Here is a 22818-nt window from a genome sequence, read left to right as displayed (position 1 = left end):
TGTAAACGGAGGCTTTTTGGCATTCCAGCTTCGTGCCAATGCACGCCAACCCGGGCTGACCAAAACTTCTTATCATACAATTTCCATATTTCAGAAAACTCTTGTCATACAATTTCATGCGTACAGAAAACTTTATAAAATCTCTATGATAAAAGTTTTTCTATATGTAAACTGTAAAATAAGAAATTTCCCATATATGAAATTTGTATGACTAGAAGTTGGTCACAGGTTTTTTAGGCGAAATTTAAAATCGGAAAATGCTTACAAACCTGGCTGAAAGCGAAAAAGAAACAAGACTGCTCGTATCAGGGCGAAACCCTGAATGTTCCGACTGCCTTTTAAAGTTTATGGAGCTGTAATAACATTTAAAAATTCAATGAAATAAAACAAAATCAAAAAAAAATTCTAAAATTTGAAATTTTTTATGAAAGTGATCCCCCCACACGCCATACAAAGTACAAAAGGATAGATTTTGCTCCTTGTAACAAACCAATTATGGCACATAAGCTTCTTTTAACGAATTTGGAGCGATTTCTAAGACGGATTATATCTCACTTACGCGTTAATAGCGCGAAATATATCGCGCGTTAATTGTCCCAAATTGGCCAAAATGGCAACCTTTAAACCCCCGTAACTTTACGAAAAATGATCACAGGTGAAATATCTTTTCAAATTTGAGCTCAGGACAACAATACCTTTCGAATGGTATAAAAAAATTCCGTCAAAAATGGCTAGTTAAAAAGTCGAAATTTGTCTGAAAAAAAAACCCACCCCGAGCACAAATATTCCGTTACTTTCGTATCGAAAGTCGGAACAATGATCAAGAGCGAGATCACATAAAGAGGTAGCCAACAGGAAGATAGAAAATTTTTGTGATCGAAGATTAGTATACTTGCGTTTCCAAAATTGCCAGTATTTGGGCGTGGCTTCTCTTTCATTGTTGCTTCTCTTTCTTGTAAAATCACCACAACTACATAACCAACCAGTTCACTTTTTTCCATTTCACTCTTCGAGTTCAAACTCGAACTCAAAAGTTATTGAGTTTCTTGCATCCTCCACGCATCACCAGCTTCGAATTTAAAATTTCAAGTACTAAGCTGTGTATGGTATTAAATAAATTAAATACGCTGTTTATAAAATAAGCATTAATTAAATAGGCATTAATTAAATAGGCATTGATTATGAGCACATTCTTTTCACTTAAAGGGTGTGGCGTTGTGGCGTATCCGGTAGTGATGGTGCGCAGCAATCATATGATTGAGGGTTCATATCGCTCATGGGCTGAAATTTGCAGTTGATTTCGTGTAGCTTAGCAACAACCATGGTTTCATGATTGTTACAGTTGTAATACATACCTATAATATTGATCTCTGGATGAAACTTCTGGCTTGCTGACTTGAAAAAAGTCATGTCTTCAGCCGTAATGCTGCGTAAAACTACTTTACTTGTGTTCAAAGAAACATGTTTACGTTCAAATAAACGTTCATAGAAACCTGTTTACGTGGTAATAAAAAATTTGGGGCTCTTGTCCACTCCCCCACTTTTTAGATTTAGTATTGAAAATTTTTTTATTATCGTCGTAGTGCACAAATTTGGTGTTCATACTTTACATGGCAACATCAAGCATTTGGTTATTAAAAAAAAAACCAAAACTGAAGAACTGAGACGGCAGTTTATTGAATATCTTTTTGAGCCAATTTTTTTTATTAAAACATTTTATGGTACTATCACGCGTTTGGCCACATAAAAAGTGTAGAGTAAATGTGCTCGTGGTTTAAACATTGTCATGTTGTTTTGCTTTTTACCTTGAAAGTGAACCATAGAATCCACAAAACTTTAAAATCACTCCCTAGGGGCAATGAGTTTTTTACTAGGCTCTGAGAGGTTATAACTAACAGAGAGTCTTTTTTTCAAATGCCGTTTGCTCTATTTTCGAGAAAAACAAAACTAATCATAATAAATAATGAGGTTCCTGCGCATCGCAGGGGAGCTATCAGTAAGCCTTAATAGTCATGTCGAAAATAGTCCATTTGTATTATCTCCGTGCCTTCCAGAATGTGTTATTTTGTTGAGCGAAGCTCATTTTTGCGACTGAAGGCCGTTTTTTTGCGTCTAGAATTTTCACGTGGTAACACTATTGCAGCCGAAATTGGTCAGACTGTGGTAGACCTGAAGCTAGAGGTCAAGTGACAGCTCGTTCTCAGACCTTATCAATCCTAGAGGCGTTTAGCATAGTGGTAAGGCGTTCTCTTCGAGATCGTCAGATCGTGTAATCGATCCCCTGGCTTGGCAATGATAGTATGTGAGGACGAGCTCTCACTTGACCTCTAGCTCCAGGTCTATTACAGCCTCACCGATTACGGCTACAATAGTGGTACCACTTGAAAGCTCTTGACGCAAAAATAACGGTCTTGAGTCGCTAAAAAAAGAAAGAAAAAGAGCTTTGCTCAACAAAATAACTGCGTCTGGAGTGTGGGAAGTAAGAGAAACGAACTATGCTTACAGGCTAGAAAAAGCTTTTCATTGATCCTCTGCGAATCACAGAAACCACTCATCATCATCATGGGATCAAATGCACGATCTGACAATTTCAAAAAGAAAGCCTTACCACTATGCCTCTATATCAATTTTTGAATTTTTCTTCTGAATGATTGCGATCATGAAATGATTTTGGTTCCTTTAGAAAAACTTCACGTTCCAATCACGTTTTTTTTCACAAATCACTTATAACTTCAAGAATTTTGAAATTTCAATACCTTGAGCTCCTTATATCAGAACAAAATTCGTAAGGTTTTTATCTGGAAAACACCAGTTTAAACTTGTGTCCTTTTCTGTGAAATGATGTTTTATATAATTTTTTGGGCAATCTTTAATACTTTTTTTTTTACGAAACTGCAATATACATTGCAATCAGAGCTTCAAAAATTAAGAAATAAAGTTAGGTTTTAAAAAATTTAAGGATTTTTGCGATTTTTTTCAAACGCGATGAAGTACATGCCAACACGGACAAACTCAATCAAAAATTGAAACAATCGTTTTTTTTTTTCAAGTATTTTGTCTTTACTCGTAACTTTTTATGGTATTTGTTTTCTATTTTTCCAGCTGCGTTAGTTTTTTCCAAGTAAAAATAACAAAAATTTCGTTTCTTCAGATTAAAAGTTCAAAACATTCAGAACTAATTTGAACTTTCTTAATGCGAACCTATCTTGTGATAATTTTTTCATTCTAAAACGACCGAAAACTATAAATCACTGTTTAGCGTGGTCTCAACTTAGTTATAATGATGACAAAAATGAATTAGAAAAACATTTATCCAAAACTAATTGCAGATCCAAAGAGAGTTCTTCAGAAAAACGCACACTGCTCTTTTTCTTTTTCTCCACGTTTAAAAAATTACTATTTTGAAATTGTTGTTACTTTGTCGAAATGCGATTTGCTTCCGTGCGACGCCTCCGATCCCCCCTAGTGGCTGATGGACCCCCAACACACAGTAGGGAGCTTCAATTTTTTTGCTACACGGTTGAGGGATGTTAGAGGAAATAACTCCAAATTTGCTAAAAACAGCATTGTGACACAATTGAAATAACGAGGAAGTGGAAAAGAGCAAATCGAATAAAATACCATGTACATACAGTGAGAAAATATTAATTTTTTTTCGGGAACTTTTCAATCGAACTTTTTTCATTGGGCAATTGCAAACAACACTCAGTGTTCAATAATTCTTAACTATACAACAAAGCAGGAACAATTTCACTGTAATTTTGTGCTGGATAAAGTAATATATGGCTTTGAAAACTTTCGAAACGGCAAAGTTTCGATATTTCTCTGGAGAAAAAAAACAACTCAAACAAATGTTCACTTACTTTCCCGGATACTCGAAACAAAAAAGCAAAACAACAAAAAGTTCTTGCTTAATTTTATTACGGAAGTATCATCACAAGAAAAAACTAAAGGTATCCAGGCGAATTTTGGTAAGAAGTAAAAAATGAGGAGTTATGGATGAAGATTTCAGTCAAAATTACACAAGCTGTGGAAGTCGGTGCCTCTAATAAAAACTGTTTTCGGCGCTCGACGAAAGACCAAATTTCTGATTTTCAAATTTAACAGTTGGTTGCAATTTTTTTTAACTGGCTCGTAAAAATTGGAAATCGAAAATTTTGGTAATTCTTATATTACTCTTTATTGGGTGTTTGCATTATTTTTTCAAAAAACTTTCCTCTTTGAAATTTTTGTGTTGTTCTGCTCTAGCCATGAATCAGTCTTATAATTTCCATTTATTCATTTTTGACAACAATGTTTACCCAAGTATCAGTGCCTTATTATTGTAAAAACTTCAAGTTTTGTTCTACTCTAAAAGAATATTTGATTATCACTGTTTTTTGACTATCTAAGAGCATATTGGCTGTTAGCAGATATTGTGAACAAATGTTTTTTTTTGTCATACGTCACATCGTTACATCACGCATTTAGCCATTATAAAACATACAATGTGAATATGGTTCAAATAAGTAAAAATAAAAATTAAATTAACTGAATTAAAATAATCTGCTTACAGCCAACATACAGCCAACTGATATTTTTCAAGCAATTAACTGCTACAATTTACCAGCAGTAGTTTGTAAATATTTTTCTCAAAATCTAGGCTAAAAGTAAGGATAAAAAAAAGACTAAAAGACAATTTTTTGTAAGTATCTTTTTTGTGTTACAAAAAAATCAAAAAAATTTACTTGGTTTTTCGAAAATTTCATTGTTGTTTTAGTTAAAGCAAACAACAAAATATAGAGCTCAAAAGGCAGTCGGAACATTCAAGACTTCACCTTGATACGAGCACTTTGATCTCCCCCTATTTTTATCTCCCCTCCCCCAGCAAATGGTTTTATCACTTCCTCTGGTCTCCACTTTCCACGCACATTTAAATTTAAAATTAAAAACCTTATTTTAAGTTGTCATTATGCAAAATTTTGAAACTAAAATTAGCATACTGAACAAATAAATAATTGTGAACATGTTTGTGCCTCTTACTGTACATCGTAACATTCCGCATATGGGGCTCTTTTCCACTTCCCTCACATTTGAATTTCAGTTTTGTAAAACTAATTTTACGTTATATTAATATGTAATATTATGCATAATGTAATGGAATTTTGCATTGTGAACAAACTAGCTGTCGAAAACACGCTGCTTCTTCATAACTTACTTCGTAACATCACGCATTCAGCCATAATCATATGTAAGACAATAAAAAAATGGAAATTTTGAAAGGTGGGGAATGCGGGAAATGGAAAATAGCCGCATGTAGCCAATATTGCATAATTTGATTGATATTGAATGTGTGTATGTGTGTATGTGTGTGTGTACGTGCGTGTGTGCGCGTGGGTAGTGTGTGTTTGTAACTGAGGGGGGGTTGAAAAGAGCTTTTTTCTGCTTTATTTGTCCGATTGTTACAAAAATTGGCATGCGGACTAGACCAAAAAAGACAATGGCTCTTTTCCAAACCCATATTCACATTCATACTTCACATCGTAACATCACGCATTAGGCCGTATTAACACGTAAAACAAAGGTGGGGGAATCGATACAGGCACAATTGGTCTATCTAGTAGTACCCTTTTGTAGTTCTTATCGCAAAATCAGATGAGGAAAATTCTCGAATTAAAATGTTTTTTTTTACGCAGTATTATAACAGTTTTATCAGAATCTGCGTGAACCATTGTGCTGTACCGCAAGCTCTTCTGATAAAACACCTACAAGTTTTGACGGCTTTGAACGCCGCTAAGTTGCTCTAAACTCAACAGATCAGCGGGAGATTTTTGTGAAGCTGCTCAACACTTTTGGAAAAAAATCCGACTTAGGAAAACTTGATCAACAGTTATGGATTGTTTTTATCACTAAAAGCAACAATAAACAATTTTGTTTGTTTTTAAAAATTTCTTGAAAAATTGGACACTTCTAAATAATCTAAATTTAAATTAAGGAAGAGAGGGGATTTTTATGCTTAAGAAAAAGTAAAATTGAATAACTTAAAAGAAAAAAAAAACAACTGGGAAGATAGAAATAAAAAACATTCAAAACATTCCGAAGAAAATTTCGGCTCATAATATTGCAATTTCTGAGACATCCCGAAGTAGAGTGGAATCGGTATCAAGTGATAACAAAACGTACCACAGCAGAAAAGTCATACAACAAATTTTCACGACTGTTTTATGGAGTCAAGCAAAACTTCTCTCAAGATGTTTCAAACTTTCAATAGTTTTTGTGCGAAGACCAAAAATGTTAATACAGATATTTTGTTTATCCTTTTTCATAAAAAACATTTTGCGCATCAGCGCTAGTTTCTGTCAAAAGGTTTTTGACTTCCCACAAAAACGATTCAGGTTTGAAACATCTTGACTGAAGTTCCCTCGTGTTTTTTTGGTATCAGTTTGCGTTTTGATGGATTTTCTTTCTAAGTTTAGATTTTATACTGTTTTGGGATGTCTTTTTGACACTCAAATGTTTTTTATCTACATCTTTGCTCGTGGTCTTTTTATCAATCTATTGTTTTTCTTCTCATTACTATTTTCCATCTTCGTTTTATAGAACGATCAAATCAGCGAGAAAAAGGATTTTGGCAACTCTTGATTGAGATTGAAACAAAACATAAGAAAAACAAAACTGCTTGTATCAGAGCGAAGCCCTGAATGTTCCGACTGCCCATTAAGGTTTATGGAGCAGTAATATCATTAAAAAATTAAAAGTAAAAAAACAAAATGAAATTTTTTTTTTCAAAAATTTTTAAATTTTTTAAAAATAATCCCCCCACACGCCATATAAAGTACAAAAGGATAGATTTCGCTACTTGTAACAAATCAATTATGGCAAATAAGCTTCGTTCAACCAATTTGGAACAATTTCTAAGACGGATTATATCTCACTTACGCGTTAATAGCGCGAAATGGCAATTTTTAAACCCCCATAACTTTACGAAAAATGATCACAGGTGAAATATCTTTTCAAATTTGAGCTCAGGACAACAATACCTTTCGAACGATATAAAAACAATTCCGTCAAAAATGGCTAGTTAAAAAGTCGAAATTTGTCTGAAGAAAAAAAACCCACCCCGAGCACAAATATTCCGTTACTTTCGTATCGAAAGTCGGAACAAAAAGTATTTGAATCTGTGACTGTTCAAGCGATCTTTTGCCAATAGCCATGATACTCGCAATGAAACAAGTTTATTTAGACAGATTGCACTCAACAAAATTTATTTTTTTTTGCTTCAGTATATCTGACAGACAAAATTTAAATCAAAAGGATGGTCTTATATCAAAAATCTGGGATCTATTTTTGGAAAAAAGTCATTATTAGAGTTCCTAACTAAGTGGATATTTTCTCTTAATTTCTTGAACCGGTTGGGATAAGGTCAAAATAATCTGAAAAATGATCAAATTGCAAAGCCGTCACAAAGATCTTGCTACAGAATTAAAACTATCACCTGATTTTGTTAATGAAAAATTATTGTTTTTTGAATATAATAATTTAGTTGCTTTTAATTTGCTAGTGAAGGCATTTCAGCGAGTTTTAATGAAAGCAAATCCAGAAATTCCGGCGGATTCAATTTGGACACGGCATGCAAGCTCCGTTGGGTTGGCAAATCCAGCACCTTTTTGCCCTGTTTCGCCTCTTCATTCTACCACCGCGGCAACCTAAACAACCAGTTTACACTTTTCACTCTGCCGCGCTTTAAAGTCAAAAGCAAACTCATGAAGCGCCTCCAATATCCACTCCCTCATATTTTGAACTTGAAATTTTCATTATAAATCGAAAAATGCTCGAAATTAGGGTAAAACCCTCAATGTTCTTAGTGCTCGTTAAGGTCAAACTAATTTTGATTAAATGTCTTTTTTGTTCTCAGTTGTATCTCTTAGTTTTCTTTCTTAGTTTTATCAACCGATTAACTTTGTAAAATACAAATTATATATATTTTGAGAGTCTATTAACGCGTTAATGAGACAAAATAGCTGACTTGAATTCAATTTGGCACGATTTCTGAGGCGGAAAAACCGCCGCTCTACGCGTTTTTATCGTGAAAATGTCAACCTCCTATTGTTTAAATTTAGCCAAATTGGTGATTTTCAAGCCTCCTTAATAATAAAAAGAATTAACTACAGTTTCAAGCCGCCATAACTGAGAATTAACTCATGGCATCACTGGCTTTTGGATCGAATACAAAATTTTGTTCAAAAATGGCTAGATAAAAGGGACAAAAAAACTACACCGAGCGCAAATATTTTGAAATAAATTAACTTTTTTGAGATTTATTATTATACACCGAGCGCAAAATGTAGTAAATTGTTGCATTCAATTATTTTGTAAAAAAAATTAGAGCTTTTTTATTTCAGTACAGTTGAGATTCAAGTGTCTTGATTTCGTGGCAAAGTCAAGTTATCTTCATGTAAAAATTAATGGGACCCCATAAAAGACACCAACACGCCAATTTTTCCGGGCGTGATCTACAAGTTCCGTCGGGGTTGCATTTTATGCACCTCTTCGCGATATTGCGTCTCCTCATTCTCCGATTACGGCAGCATAAACAATTCATCCACGTTTTGCGTTTCACTCCTCTAGTTTTCAATTCGAGTTCGAGAACTTTTGATGCTGATGCTTCTTCTAAGTCTTCTTCTTCTTCTTCTTCTTCTTCTTCTTCTTCTTCTTCTTCTTGTTCTGTTCTGTTCTCGCCGTTACGCCCTATCAGACTTGGCTGGTATGATATCCTTGTGAACAAGTCTTCGGTGCCTTGAAATATTGGTATTGAATCTCCATATGTGGCAGATAAGGCGTCTTGGTTGTTTCTAATGTTTTTCAACTTTTCAAATGGTCTTCTCTTATTTCCAATGTTCCGTGGCAGTTTTTCCCTCGATGTTTCTTTACACTGATTTGAACATATTTTTCCACACCTGGGGCAGTCCACCCTTGATTTTTGTTATGAACAAATTTTCTGGCTGTTTGTCAACTGGCTCTGTTCTCTGAAACTGTCCAACTGTTCTGACTTTTCTAGGCATGTGAACTTCTTGTCTAAGACCCCGTGGGCGTTCCGTTTGAGTTGTATTATTCCTGGCATCGCAACTTGTCGCTTTTGTTCCGCTGGTTGCGGTCTAACAGAGACTTATTCTTCATTTTCATCATCCTCATCATCATCATCATCCTCCTCCTCCTTCTTCTTCTTCTTCTTCTTCTTCTTCTTCTTCTTCTTCTTCGTCTTCTTTCTTTCTTCTTCTTCTTCTTCTTCTTCTTCTTCTTCTTCTTTTTCTTCTTCTTCTTCTTCTTCTTATTCTTATTCTTCTTCTTCTTCTTCTTCTTCTTCTTTTTCTTCTTTTTCTTCTTCTTTTTCATCGTCTTTTTCATCGTTTTTCCATATTTCTCTACCTCAGACCCCACTTTTTTTGGAAAAAAAAACAAACCATCAAGTTACTTCTTCAGCTGTAAGGCTAAATAAAACTTTTTGTGTACGTTAAAATAACATAAATCCAATCTCCTTATCCCCATTCTTTTTTGAAAAAAATTCATGAACCCGAGTAAATTACCACACATTTTGAGACACATTTTATACTCGTATACTTCATAATACGGGTCTTTTTCAATACACCTCCATTCCACCAGCATAGTAAAAACAAAATTGAGCCCCTCAACATAATGATCTTACTATTGGAACGGAGGTGATAGAAGACCTCATAATATTTTTTCAGGTATTTAGCTATATCAAAGATCATGATAATCATCATTTAAAGAAAAAAAAACGTCATATGAGGGGATGATGATGAAAAGTCGTGACGAGGCAGGGAATTGAGGGTAGAAGAGCAGAGAAAAGGATGCCGGGCATAGCTATTTTTACCAGGGCATCCGCGTTTTCCCGCAAATTGCGATACCCCTCTTGTTTCAGTTCCAGTGGTGACTGCTCCTTCCTCGTCGAGAACGGCTGCCGCCCTTTCTATCAGTGTGAACAGAATCACAACCGCAAGAGAAAGTGAACCAATTGTCTTGGTGAGCTGAAAGAAATTCGCAAAACGATTGAAACCTTTAAAAGCTTGCTCTTAAAGATTCATTGCATTACGAAAACTCTAAGTTAGTTTTCAAAACGTGAACTTGAAACGTGCAGTGAACATGAAAAAGTCAATTTTTTAAAATACGTTTTTAAGGTACGCAAGAAACCGATACACTTACCCTAAGAGTTGAAAAAATCCTAAATTCTTGTGACAGATTGTAGTTCTAGTTCAGATTATTATGGAAAAGAACACAAAAACAAACAGACAAAAAAGCTTGTTGAGCTGGATATACGAGCACAGAAAATTAGAAAAAGGATAGATCACAAAAATTACAAGAAAACTAACCATGCTGATATGAACTTATAGTCACGGTGAAATGATCCAATGATCCAAAGAATTTATAACAACATTTACCACAAATTTTCAACCTCATTTTCGCAGATTGCGCAAATAGAACAAGTCTGAGGATTTCTTGATTCAAGCAAATAATTTGGGCCACAGAGTTGATTTTGTGGGTTAATCTTCCCACAAGCTTTCAACCTTTTTTTGCAGGTTGTGTAAATCGGAACAAGTCTAATAATTTTTTGATTCAGTTAATTTTTGTTGGCCAAAAATAAACTGATTAACTTAATATGGGAGTTGGGAGTATATTAGTGTACTTAGGGTCAGATCAATGAAATGTTTTTTTTTAATCTCAAAAAGATTTGCTATACAATATCGTCCAATTTCTAAACCTAGTATTTTGACTGTATCATTTTGAATCGGTCGCAACCTTTTAAAGGATTGTGCCAGTTTTGGTCGCCTTCTCAATTTGCAGGCTTTTATGAAAAACTTATTTTTTTGCAAATAACAGTTGAAAATGTAAGAAAATCGTTTATCATTGCGAAAAAAAACTAATTGAGACACCTTAAAGGGCAGTAAGATCCTTCAGAATTCTACACTAATGAAAACAGATAATTCACTTCATCACATTTCTTTCGAACTCTGTTTTCATTTAAGGGAAGTGTTTCATGTACAGACAAGGTGATACAACATCAAACAGACACGTTGACCAAATATGATATTAACTGTCCGTCACCGATGCTTTTAAGCATCAAGTTTGACTTGTTTTTTGAAGTCAGAGTTGAAATCCTCTTCCGATTATATTGACAGCCAATTATATTTGAATTTCAAAATGTCAGAGCGAAGTTGTAATTATCAAATCGGTGAAATAATGTTAAAGTTCCTTAACTGAGCACAAGGAATGTAGACAATTTAACTTATTTAAGTCCGATGTCTTCGTCTGGTTTATGACTGCTTTCTGCGAGGCTAAATATTAGGGATCTACTTAACAATTACCCCCCCCCCCCTTTTAAGAAAGGGGGGCTATTGTTAGGTAGATTAATATAACGCATTTTCGACTAATCAGATTGCAGCAAAATTGGAAGTCTCAATACAAAGCTCTAGCGTTAATTTACTGCTTTTATTAATAGGGGTGGCAATTCTTAAGTAGGTACCAAAGGGAGGGCAATTGTTAAGTAGATCCAATATTAGCGTTGGTTTAAGGAGAAAAAATTGTTTGCTAACCACATAAATAAAGCCGCTGGGCGGTTTCCCCAAGAATTTTTTTGATTTTTTTCTCTCGTTATGTGGCTATCTGTTATTTATGTTTTCAAGTGTAATTAAAACTGTTTTCTATTTTCGAGAAATTTAACTATGAGTCGCTGATCAAATCTGTAAGTTTTTATCAATGGCTCTCTCTTAATTTATTCATAAAATATAAGAACACTTTTGCTTGCAATTAAAAATATAAATTAAAAGACACGAAACACGCAGATATTTCATAAAAGCAACAGAAGAACAAAATGAATGAAACGTTTTTTTATTGCTCATATATTTTTGGCACGCTTCTTCATTATCCTATAAAGAATTTTCTGTCATTTTTGAAAACAGCGAATAATCAAATCCCCAGAATGGAATCGCACTTTTCAGCATTTTAGAGAGAACTGATCTCTAAGGGTGTCACAAATGGAATTGGTTAAAATACAACCAACGTAAAAAATACAAATTCGGAAAAAAGGGTGTATAAAATGCAGAGGTCGCAAATGATGTCTAGTGCTTGATGACGTTCATACAAAAATTAAAGGAAAAACTGTCATACAAAAATTAAAGGAGAAAATGATTCTATGATTGTATTAGACAAGTTGTTGAACTGGGAAAAAGTACAAATCATATCAAAAGTATGTAATGACACGCGTAAGCAGCTTATACAGTTTCGGAGTTGAGACTGGGACTGAAATATTGCTACACCATAGACAAACTCATATGTATAAAAAACAAATACCAAAAACTTTTTTTTGACAATTTGGGAAAAATAAAGTCCAAAAAATTCAGACAAATCAAATTTTTTGATTTTTGTTCATATGTAGTTTGTTCATATTAAGAAATAAAATTATCTTAGCCATTCTAATAATTGAACGCTCTCTTAACTCTATCCCAATTTTACAAAGGGGGAGGTTTGTTAGTAGGTAGAAAAATTTCATTTGCTTAACTGTTGATTTATTTCTATATAAGGGGATATTCGTCACTTGGTACCCGTTAATGTCTAGCTAATTTCAAAAATGTTTAGTTTATTCCAGATTCGTTAATGTCTCTTCTAGCAACAATGATTTTGATGACCGTTAAACAAATCAGAAAAAAAGATGATTTGATGATTGCTTATAACAAAAAATTTTAGGAGCAGAGATTGTTTTATTAGTTGTAGCAAAAAAATTAACAGTTTTTGAGTCCGAAGCCAAGTCCAACTGAAAAAAAATTTCAGTGTCAAAAAATGAAAAATTATGCATCAAAATCACAGCGGGTCAAAAAACTTTTCTAAATTTCAGAAAAAATGTTTTAGAACTAACTTTATATTTTGCTTTAATAATTAAAGTTCCACTTAATGCCGCCTAAAATTTTCCTCAGCTTAGGTGTAAAAGTTTTTAATTTCAAAAAAAGTTTTTGCATTCCATGGGTTACATAACAACAAAAAATGTTCCAACCGATACATCAAGCCTATGCTTAGTATGATTATATTCATACAAACAAGCTATTTTTACCAAACTTTACATTATTGATTTTAAAACAACAATACAATTGATACATACAATTTATGCTCTTGTATGATTATACTAATACAAATAAACAAATTTTTCAAACTTGAAGTGATTTAACGAATTTTTTGCACCAATTTTTAAGGATGGTTATCGTGCAGGGTCCTTCACCACTCCGACAATATTTTTGCAAAATATCCTTCTTCTTTCAAGATTTTTGCAAGATTACCTCGATGATACAAGATCTTGCAAGATAACCATAAATTATATAAGTCGTGCCATTTCTTGCAAAAAAACATTCTTCTATCGACTAGGTGAGCAAATTTACTAGATATTTTGGAAACGAAAATCTTAGCCATTCTAATAATTGAACGCTCTCTTAACTCTATCCCAATTTTACAAAGGGGGAGGTTTGTTAGTAGGTAGAAAATTTCATTTGCTTAACTGTTGATTTATTTCTATATAAGGGGATATTCGTCACTTGGTACCCGTTAATGTCTAGCTAATTTCAAAAATGTTTAGTTTATTCCAGATTCGTTAATGTCTCTTCTAGCAACAATGATTTTGATGACCGTTAAACAAATCAGAAAAAAAGATGATTTGATGATTGCTTATAACAAAAAATTTTAGGAGCAGAGATTGTTTTATTAGTTGTAGCAAAAAAATTAACAGTTTTTGAGTCCGAAGCCAAGTCCAACTGAAAAAAAATTTCAGTGTCAAAAAATGAAAAATTATGCATCAAAATCACAGCGGGTCAAAAAACTTTTCTAAATTTCAGAAAAAATGTTTTAGAACTAACTTTATATTTTGCTTTAATAATTAAAGTTCCACTTAATGCCGCCTAAAATTTTCCTCAGCTTAGGTGTAAAAGTTTTTAATTTCAAAAAAAGTTTTTGCATTCCATGGGTTACATAACAACAAAAAATGTTCCAACCGATACATCAAGCCTATGCTTAGTATGATTATATTCATACAAACAAGCTATTTTTACCAAACTTTACATTATTGATTTTAAAACAACAATACAATTGATACATACAATTTATGCTCTTGTATGATTATACTAATACAAATAAACAAATTTTTCAAACTTGAAGTGATTTAACGAATTTTTTGCACCAATTTTTAAGGATGGTTATCGTGCAGGGTCCTTCACCACTCCGACAATATTTTTGCAAAATATCCTTCTTCTTTCAAGATTTTTGCAAGATTACCTCGATGATACAAGATCTTGCAAGATAACCATAAATTATATAAGTCGTGCCATTTCTTGCAAAAAAACATTCTTCTATCGACTAGGTGAGCAAATTTACTAGATATTTTGGAAACGAAAATCAAATTTCACGGAATTGGTTGGGAACTTTTGCAATGTGGAATATTTATAATGTAAGTGAAAATTGCTGACGGTGTGTGACTTTCAAGCGCTTACACATTCTGCATTGGAGTCCGCCACCTTGCTAGGGATCTCGAACTATGAACTATAAGAGCTCAAAAACTGCCTTTGTCGAAATTGGATACAAGAAATTAAGTATCGAAGGGAGCAAACAAGCACTTTCTCCTAAATTTCTGTCGTCTGAGTCTAAACATAGTATCAACAGCCACTCAAAGCCGGAAAAATGGCATAATCACTGCTGGTTTTTCATGAAATTTTCACATTTTTTGAAAACAAAATCACTTTGATGGCTGATTTATTGTTCTAAGTTGTTCTAAAAATTGGCCTGCAGCTTTGATAGCAAGAAAGTGGTCAAAAAATAAAATGACGATAATGATTCGAAAGTTTAATTTTATTTGAACTATTCAGAATCAGGCCCCAAAGAATTCTGCTAGCAGCACAACTTAGCATACCCGGCACAATTCAGAATATAGTTTTTATAGAACAGAATAGTTTTTAAAGCAGCAGATAGAGCAGAACTTTAATCATACAGCAGAATGTACTCACTTTTCGCATTCAAAAAAATGAATGCTACAACTGCCCTAATTCTCAATAAAACAAAAAGTGCATCTATCTGTGACTCTACCAGTCTTCTATTTTTCTTCCTGAAAATGCTCGGCTTGTTTTTAAATTTCATTTAATTATCTCGGAAAGCGATACTAAATTTTTGAAGAAAAAAAATTGATCAACAAAAAAATTTCATGGCGCAGAAAAAGCAGATGTTTTTGTAATTCAGCAGAATGTTGTCTATATAGCAGCAGATTTTTATGGGGCCCGACTGAGATCTGAACAAATAGATAAAATGTGGCTGCTTTAAGTTGTTTATCATGAATATAAATGTCCCTCAAACATCAAAATAGGATAATAATTGTCACAATCAAACTTTATATGATAATGGATATCAAAATAAGCTAAGAATACAAGAACAAGAAAGAAAAAAAAAACAAATTAGACTGCTCGTATCAGGGCGAAGCCCTGAATGTTTCGACTGCCTTTTAAAGTCTGTGGAGCAGTAATAACAAGGAAAATTTAAATGTAATAAAGTAACATTAAAATTTTTTTTTCTAAAACGTTTGAGATTTTTTGTAAAAACATCCCCCACACGCCATATTAAGTACGAAGGGATAGATTTTGCTCCTATTGAAAAATCAATTATGGCATATAATTTTTCTTGAACGATTTCTAAGACGGATTAAAATTGGCCTACGCGTTAATAGCGCGAAATATATCACGCGTTAATTGTCCCAAATTGGCCAAAATGGCAATCTTTAAACCCCCGTAATTTACGAAAAATGATCACAGGTGAAATATTTTTTCAAATTTAAGCTGAGGACAACAATAGCTTTCGAATGATATAAAAAATTCCGTCAAAAATGGCTAGTTAAAAAGTCGAAATTTGTCTGAAGAAAAAAAACCCACCCTAGGTGAGCAAATTTATTAGACATTTTGGGAATGAAAATCAAATTTCACGGAATTGGTTGGAAACTTTTGCTATGTGGAATATTTATAATGTAAGCTTACACATTCTGCATTGGAGTCCGCCACCTTGCTAGGGATCACGAACTAGGAACTATAAGAGCTCAAAAACTGCCTTTGTCGAAATTGGATACAAGAAATTAAGTATCGAAGGGAGCAAACAAGCACTTTCTCCTAAATTTCTCTCGTCTGAGTCTAAACATAGTATCAACAGCCACTCAAACCCGGAAAAATGGCGTAATCACTGCTGGTTTTTCATGAAATTTTCACATTTTTTGAAAATAAAATCATTTTGATGGCTGATTTATCAGCAAAATTTTTCTAAAAATTTGCCTGCAGCTTTGATAGCAAGAACGTGGTCAAAAAATAAAATAACGATAATGATTCGAAAGTTTAATTTTATTTGAACTATTCAGAATCAGGCCCCAAAGAATTCTGCTAGCAGCACAACTTAGCATACCCGGCAGAATTCGGCTTAAAAAACAAAATAATTTTTAAAGCAGCAGATAGAGCAGGACTTTAATCATACAGCAGAATGTACTCACTTTTCGCATTTAAAAAAATGAATGCTACAATTGCTCTAATTCTCAATAAAACAAAATTTGCATCTATCCGTGACTCTGCCAGTCTTCTATTTATCTTCCTGAAAATGCTCGGCTTGTTTTTAAATTTCATTCAATTATCTCGGAAAGCGATACTTAATTATTTTTGTAGGAAAAAAATTGGTCAACAAAAAAATTTCATAGGGCAGAAAAAGCAGATGTTTTTGCAACGCAGCAGAATGTTGTCTATTTAGCAGCAGATTTTTATGGGGCCCGACTGAGAACTAACCAAATAGATAAGACGTGGCTGCTTTAAGTTGTTTATCATGAAGATAAATGTTCCTCAAACATCAAAATAGGATAATAATTGTCACAATCAAATTTTATATGATAATGGATATCAAAATAAGCTAAGAATACAAGAACAAGAAAGAAAAAAAAACAAATTAGACTGCTCGTATCAGGGCGAAGCCCTGAATGTTTCGACTGCCTTTTAAAGTCTGTGGAGCAGTAATAACAAGGAAAATTTAAATGTAATAAAGTAACATTAAAATTTTTTTTCTACAACGTTTGAGATTTTTTGTAAAAACATCCCCCACACGCCATATTAAGTACAAAGGGATAGATTTTGCTCCTATTGACAAATCAATTATGGCATATAATTTTTCTTGAACCAATTTGGAACGATTTCTAAGACGGATTAAAATTGGCCTACGCGTTAATAGCGCGAAATATATCGCGCGTTAAATGTCCCATATTGGCCAAAATGGCAATCTTTAAACCCCCGTAACTTTACGAAAAATGATCACAGGTGAAATATCTTTTCAAATTTAAGTTAAGGACAACAATAGCTTTCGAATGATATAAAAAATTCCGTCAAAAATGGCTAGTTAAAAAGTCGAAATTTGTCCGAAGAAAAAAACCCACCCCGAGCACAAATATTCCGTTACTTTCGTATCGAAAGTCGGAACAAAAACAGTTTCCCTGAAATAAATTGTGAGTTCTCTTTTGTAGTACGGGCCACACTTCAGTTTTTTGCTTTTCATTTAAAATGTTTGTTGAAATTACAAAACACGAAGTAAATTGAACCATAATTTCAAACATATTAGCTGAAGAATGTTTTCGTAGTTTTGGGCCCCATAACAGAAAAAGTCTAAACTGTAGGTCCTTTTTTTAAAACAGGGCGTAAAAGGCTAAATTTAAGGTAGGAATTCTTAAATGTTATGTTTGAGTTCAAAACATCAGAATAAAAATTTCTATGCGGTCTTTATTTTCAAAGTTTCCGAGAAAACGTAAAATTATGCTTGAGGTGGTTTTGTTCTTCATTCAATTTTCGACTTTTTAGCCAACAATTTTAGACAAAAACTTCATATCATCGTTGTCCGGAGCTCCAAACGTACCAAAACTTCACTTGTAATTTTTGTATGTTCAGTTATGGGGTTTGAAAACTGCTCATTTGGCCAATTTGGGATAGTTAATGATTTGAGATACCTTGCGTTCTTATAACACGCGTAAGCGACACGATGTAGTGTTTCAAAATTGAATTGAAGCAAGCTTTTTTGTTCTTCTTATTGGGATAGGAAACGCTAAGTACGTCCTCTTTTACTTTACATGGCGTTTGGGGGATATAAAGGAGAAATAAGAGTTTATTTTTTTTTTAAACTATTTTTATCAACTTTCATACAAAGATTTAATTAGCTCTAAAGTGCATCCGGAACCTTCAAAATTATGCATTGACATACGATCAGCCTTGTTTCAAGTATTTTTATGAGATTTTTAAAACGACAACTTTTGGAACATTTTGTGGACCTTTTTTCATAAAGCCCTGCAAAAATCCAGAACATAAAAAAGAAACTATTTAGACAGCATTTTTTGGGCACTGGTAATATTTTGAGACTAAAAACAAGTCAAAAAGGTTGTTTTTGGGCACTTCTCATCGCGCTCCTCCTCAAATTTAGTAAATAATGGCGCTGAAAATAGATGCCATAAAACAAAATCAAGGAAGAGTCCCCATCCCCTCCTAAATCCCTCCCTCCCTGTCCTTTGTAACTTTTTTTGAGCAAACTGGTTTTAGAATGGTTGAGAAAGAAAACGGTAAACATAAGTTATTATATGCGCATATATTGTTAGTACCCAAGTTTGTAGGTATATGCTGACTGCACCATACTAAATCCACATAAAGAAACAAAAACATTAACAAAAATAACCTCCTGCTGTTCTACTAGCACAGAATGTTTCAACCAATATATAATTTAGAATTAAAAGTCAAAAATAAGGGTTTTTTTTTCAAAAAACCAACAACAATTTGGACATTTTTTCCCTTTTCTGAATATTTTATACAATTTTTGCAATAAAGGACAAAGAAATTAAGTATTAAGCTGCAGAAAGAGGGGGTAATTTAAAACAAAGTAGCGTAAAATAGCGAAGAGTTTAATTTGGTCTCCTCTAAGTGGAGTTCAGTGACATCAAATGTCATGCCAAATTTTCTCGACACTGAGACAACTTTTGCTTAAAAATGTTGGAACCCATTTTACGACTGAAAAGTTTTCAGTTTGACTCAGCAATTGAAAACTTCTTGAAGCAAATAAAGTTGCCTAGAAGTAGTCAAATACAGGAAGAACATACAGGAAGAACATACAGGAAAACATACTTCAGATCTACGCCATAGTTCTTTGTCACAGTTAACGCATCACAGTTGTTTTTCAAAAGTAACTACATTCTACAGTGCATAAAATAGACTCAACTTGAAGCAATGAACAAAGCAATAAACTGGGCTACGATCACAGATTACTTAATTTTCTGACTTTCTACGCCATAGTTCTTTGTCACATATAACGCATCACAGTTGTTTTTCAAAAGTAACTACATTCTACAGTGCATAAAATGGACTCAACTTGAAGCAATGAACAAAGCAATAAACTGGGCTACGATCACAGATTACTTAATTTTCTGACTTTCTGACTTGTTCTCTGGACGTTTTTTTTTCCCAAAATCAATTTTGAGCAACTTTGAACGGTATGATTTCAGATCAGCACAAAATTGCTGTTATCTTGAGCTCGAAATTAGAAAGATGGTTTAGGAAACGTGACCTCTTTTTGAAAAGTTATGAGGGTTTGAGCAATGCCAATTTGGCTAATATGGGAAAATAAAAGCACGAGTTGTTTCGTCCTACTAACCCGTAAGCGTCTTTTAAATCCGCTCAAAAATCATAGAACCGAGTCAAGATGATTGGTGTAATCAATACGTCTCTAGACGCTAAAAGGCCCATTTTGTTTTGGCTTACAAATTGGGGGTTTATTGATGATTTCCAAGATGCTTAAAGAACATTGAACAGCTGTCGAAATATTCAGGGATTTGTTCTAATTTTCCTCTAATTATGCTCGGATTTTGACCCCCCACTCAAATGTAATTTTTCTAAATTCCCTTTGAATGCAGAAAACAGTGATGCATTTTTCAGGAGTACGGGTTGAAATGAGACAAAACTTTAGAAGCTTAACCCTCATGATTTGCTCTCCTCTTCCCGATTTCTCGTATTCATCCATAGCTCACTTTTTCTAAAAAAAGGAGTTATTGAGCCCAGTTTTTGGAATTCCAAGCTCATCTATCCTGATTTTTTTAAATAAATTAATTAATTTAATTTCTGTTTGCTTATGAAGAACAAACAATCAGTCTAAGCTTTATGCTTTTAATTTTTCCCTTTCATGCTCGCACTGACAAACTGGGGACTGAAATTGGCTAAGATAAGTTTTTTAAGTAGTTGATATGCTGTATAAAAGAAGTCCGCTTATGGTAGCCGATTAGGATACCTGAAATGATTTAGAATGCATTTGAACAAATTTACTTAGGTGGAAAAAAAAATTAATTTTATTTCCCAAAAAATCTACTTAAGTTTGTTATTGCTTTCGTTTCGGAGTTTGAGCAAAGTTTATTTTACTCTAGAAAAGTCTCCATTAGATCTACAGAGAGTAGGAGTCACTCGAGGATTACTTTTAAAAAATATTTTTCAATGAAAGCGTTACAGGAGCAATTTTTTAAGCAAACTAACAGGGAGAAGGACATTCTAATGACGGAGGGATCGAACGATGGGATCGAATGAATTTTTAACCAATTTTGATATTTGAAAATTCATGTATCTGCTTTTTCTGATCGGTCATGTTTATTTTCAGGTCCTCGATTGGTTTGCTTTTTTGGGATGTTCACAATTTCTTTGACATTTTAAATACTCAATTTTGATTGGCTGGAAGTTGCTTCATCAAGAAGGACGCCACCAAATGAACGTTTTATTGAACGTTTTTTTTAAGAACAATTTCTTTTTGGTTTAGAAAGTTTTGTTATTAGTTATACATATAGTTCTTTTTTAGGCAAACCATTAACGCAAAAAAAAACAATTGAAAAGCATATTTTAATAATTCCAATATTCTCTGTTGTTTGCCCGCACCGAATCTTAATTCGTAATAATCGGTTATAATGGATTTTCATTGACTAAAATATTGTCTACATAATCGATTATCATGACATGTTTAGACCACGTAATCGATTTTCAATCCATTTTAATCGATTATTTTTGAAAAATTTATAACCATTTTATTCCATTATAGTCGATTATAATCCATTTTTGTTTTCAATATAATGGAATTTTTTTGTACATAAAATCCATGAAAATTCATTAAATTTTGAAAATAATGACTCTAATTTTTGCAACTTTTTGGAAAACTCGAACCAACACGTTCATCCAGGGGCGGCCAATAGGTAGTAATTTTCCAAAGTGCCCAAAATAGCTTTTTTGAGCAGTTCCTCTCGTCCTCCTCAACGTACCCCCCAACCTACGACGTAGCCCCCAACCCAAGACGTACTCCCCAAACCACGACGTACGCCCCTCACGTACCCCCATGATTTTTGTTTATTAAATTCCGTATGAGAATGAGAACTAAAATTTTTGCAATATCGATTTTTTTTGTATCGAACTTAATTGATTTGAAATCAATTCAAATAAATTATTTTTACAGCTCTGCCACATTATCTATTGCTGAAAAACCTATTGCTATTGCAATCCATAAACATAAGAAAACTGCGTTTTAGTCCGCAAGACTAACCGTCAGACAGTATTTATAGTCAATGCTAATTTTTGGCAACATTCATTTTCAGTCGAGGAACCTAAACGAAGTCAATTAAGCAAAAACTGGTCATTTCTATTTTGCCAACAATTTGAAATTGATTATAAACAGGTTATTGTTTCTTCTCGACACTGCATTTTTTCAAAATTTTCATACAACTGAAGTTTCTTTTAAATCAATACGGTTGTTTCTGGTCACAAAATCTTAAAAAAGGTAACATTATCGGAAATCATCACAAGAAAATATAAGGGATTCCAGAAAAGCACAGTAGATCCAAAACCATATATAGCCACAAAAGCTCCAAATAAATCCCCACAAAAAAATCTCTAAAAAACTCGAAACACAGCGCGCTTTTCAACCTGCCATTTTTGGCTTAAAAAGAGTTTCATTCGTCCCATTTTTAACTACTATTGAAAGGCAAACACAGGTGCACCTAAAAGAATAATTACTTCGAATTTATAGCAAAGGAAGTTTTTATACACACCTCTAACATACTTGTTGAAAATTCACAGAAAAATTTCCTCTTTTAAGATGGATCCTGGCATGAATTAAAGAAAAATAAGACTCTTTTTCGCTTCTTCACACAAAGACTTGTTGCTACGAATAAGAAATAAACAGGAGCAAAGTTTGGAAAAAAGTGAATTGTCAGTTGCCAGAGCAACATATCCGCGGAGGCGGGGGAAGGCATTGGTTGACATCAACTCACCTTCATTCTGTTTATATTCTTAGTAGATCAAATTGATTTCGTAGTGTTTCTGGGTGACTGAACACCCGAATTTTGTGGATTTGTCCATAGTGCTTCAGATTTGCGGAAAAAATTGCACACTTCCTTGTATTAATTCTCTCCTCAATTAAAAATAAGCAGCTCTGGTAAACCCAAATGGCCTGCCTTGTAAGTCCAACTACTCTCCTACTCTCTGTAGAACTGATGGAGATTTTTCTAGAGTGAAAAATTTAGCTCGAATTTTGAAACGAAAGCAATAATAAACCTAAGTAGATTTTTCGGGAAACAAAACTAATTTTTTCTACAAAGGAAAATTCGTTCAAATCCATTCTAAATTATTTTACGTATCCAAATCGGCTACCACAACTAGACTTCTTTTATACAGCATATCAACTGCTTAAAAATCTAATCTTAGACAATTTCAATCCCCAGTTTGT

The sequence above is a fragment of the Symsagittifera roscoffensis genome, chromosome 8 (assembly GCF_963678635.1).
Source record: "Symsagittifera roscoffensis chromosome 8, txSymRosc1.1, whole genome shotgun sequence".
Classification (NCBI taxonomy): domain Eukaryota; kingdom Metazoa; phylum Xenacoelomorpha; order Acoela; family Convolutidae; genus Symsagittifera; species Symsagittifera roscoffensis.
Note: the sequence above shows the minus strand (reverse complement) of the source record.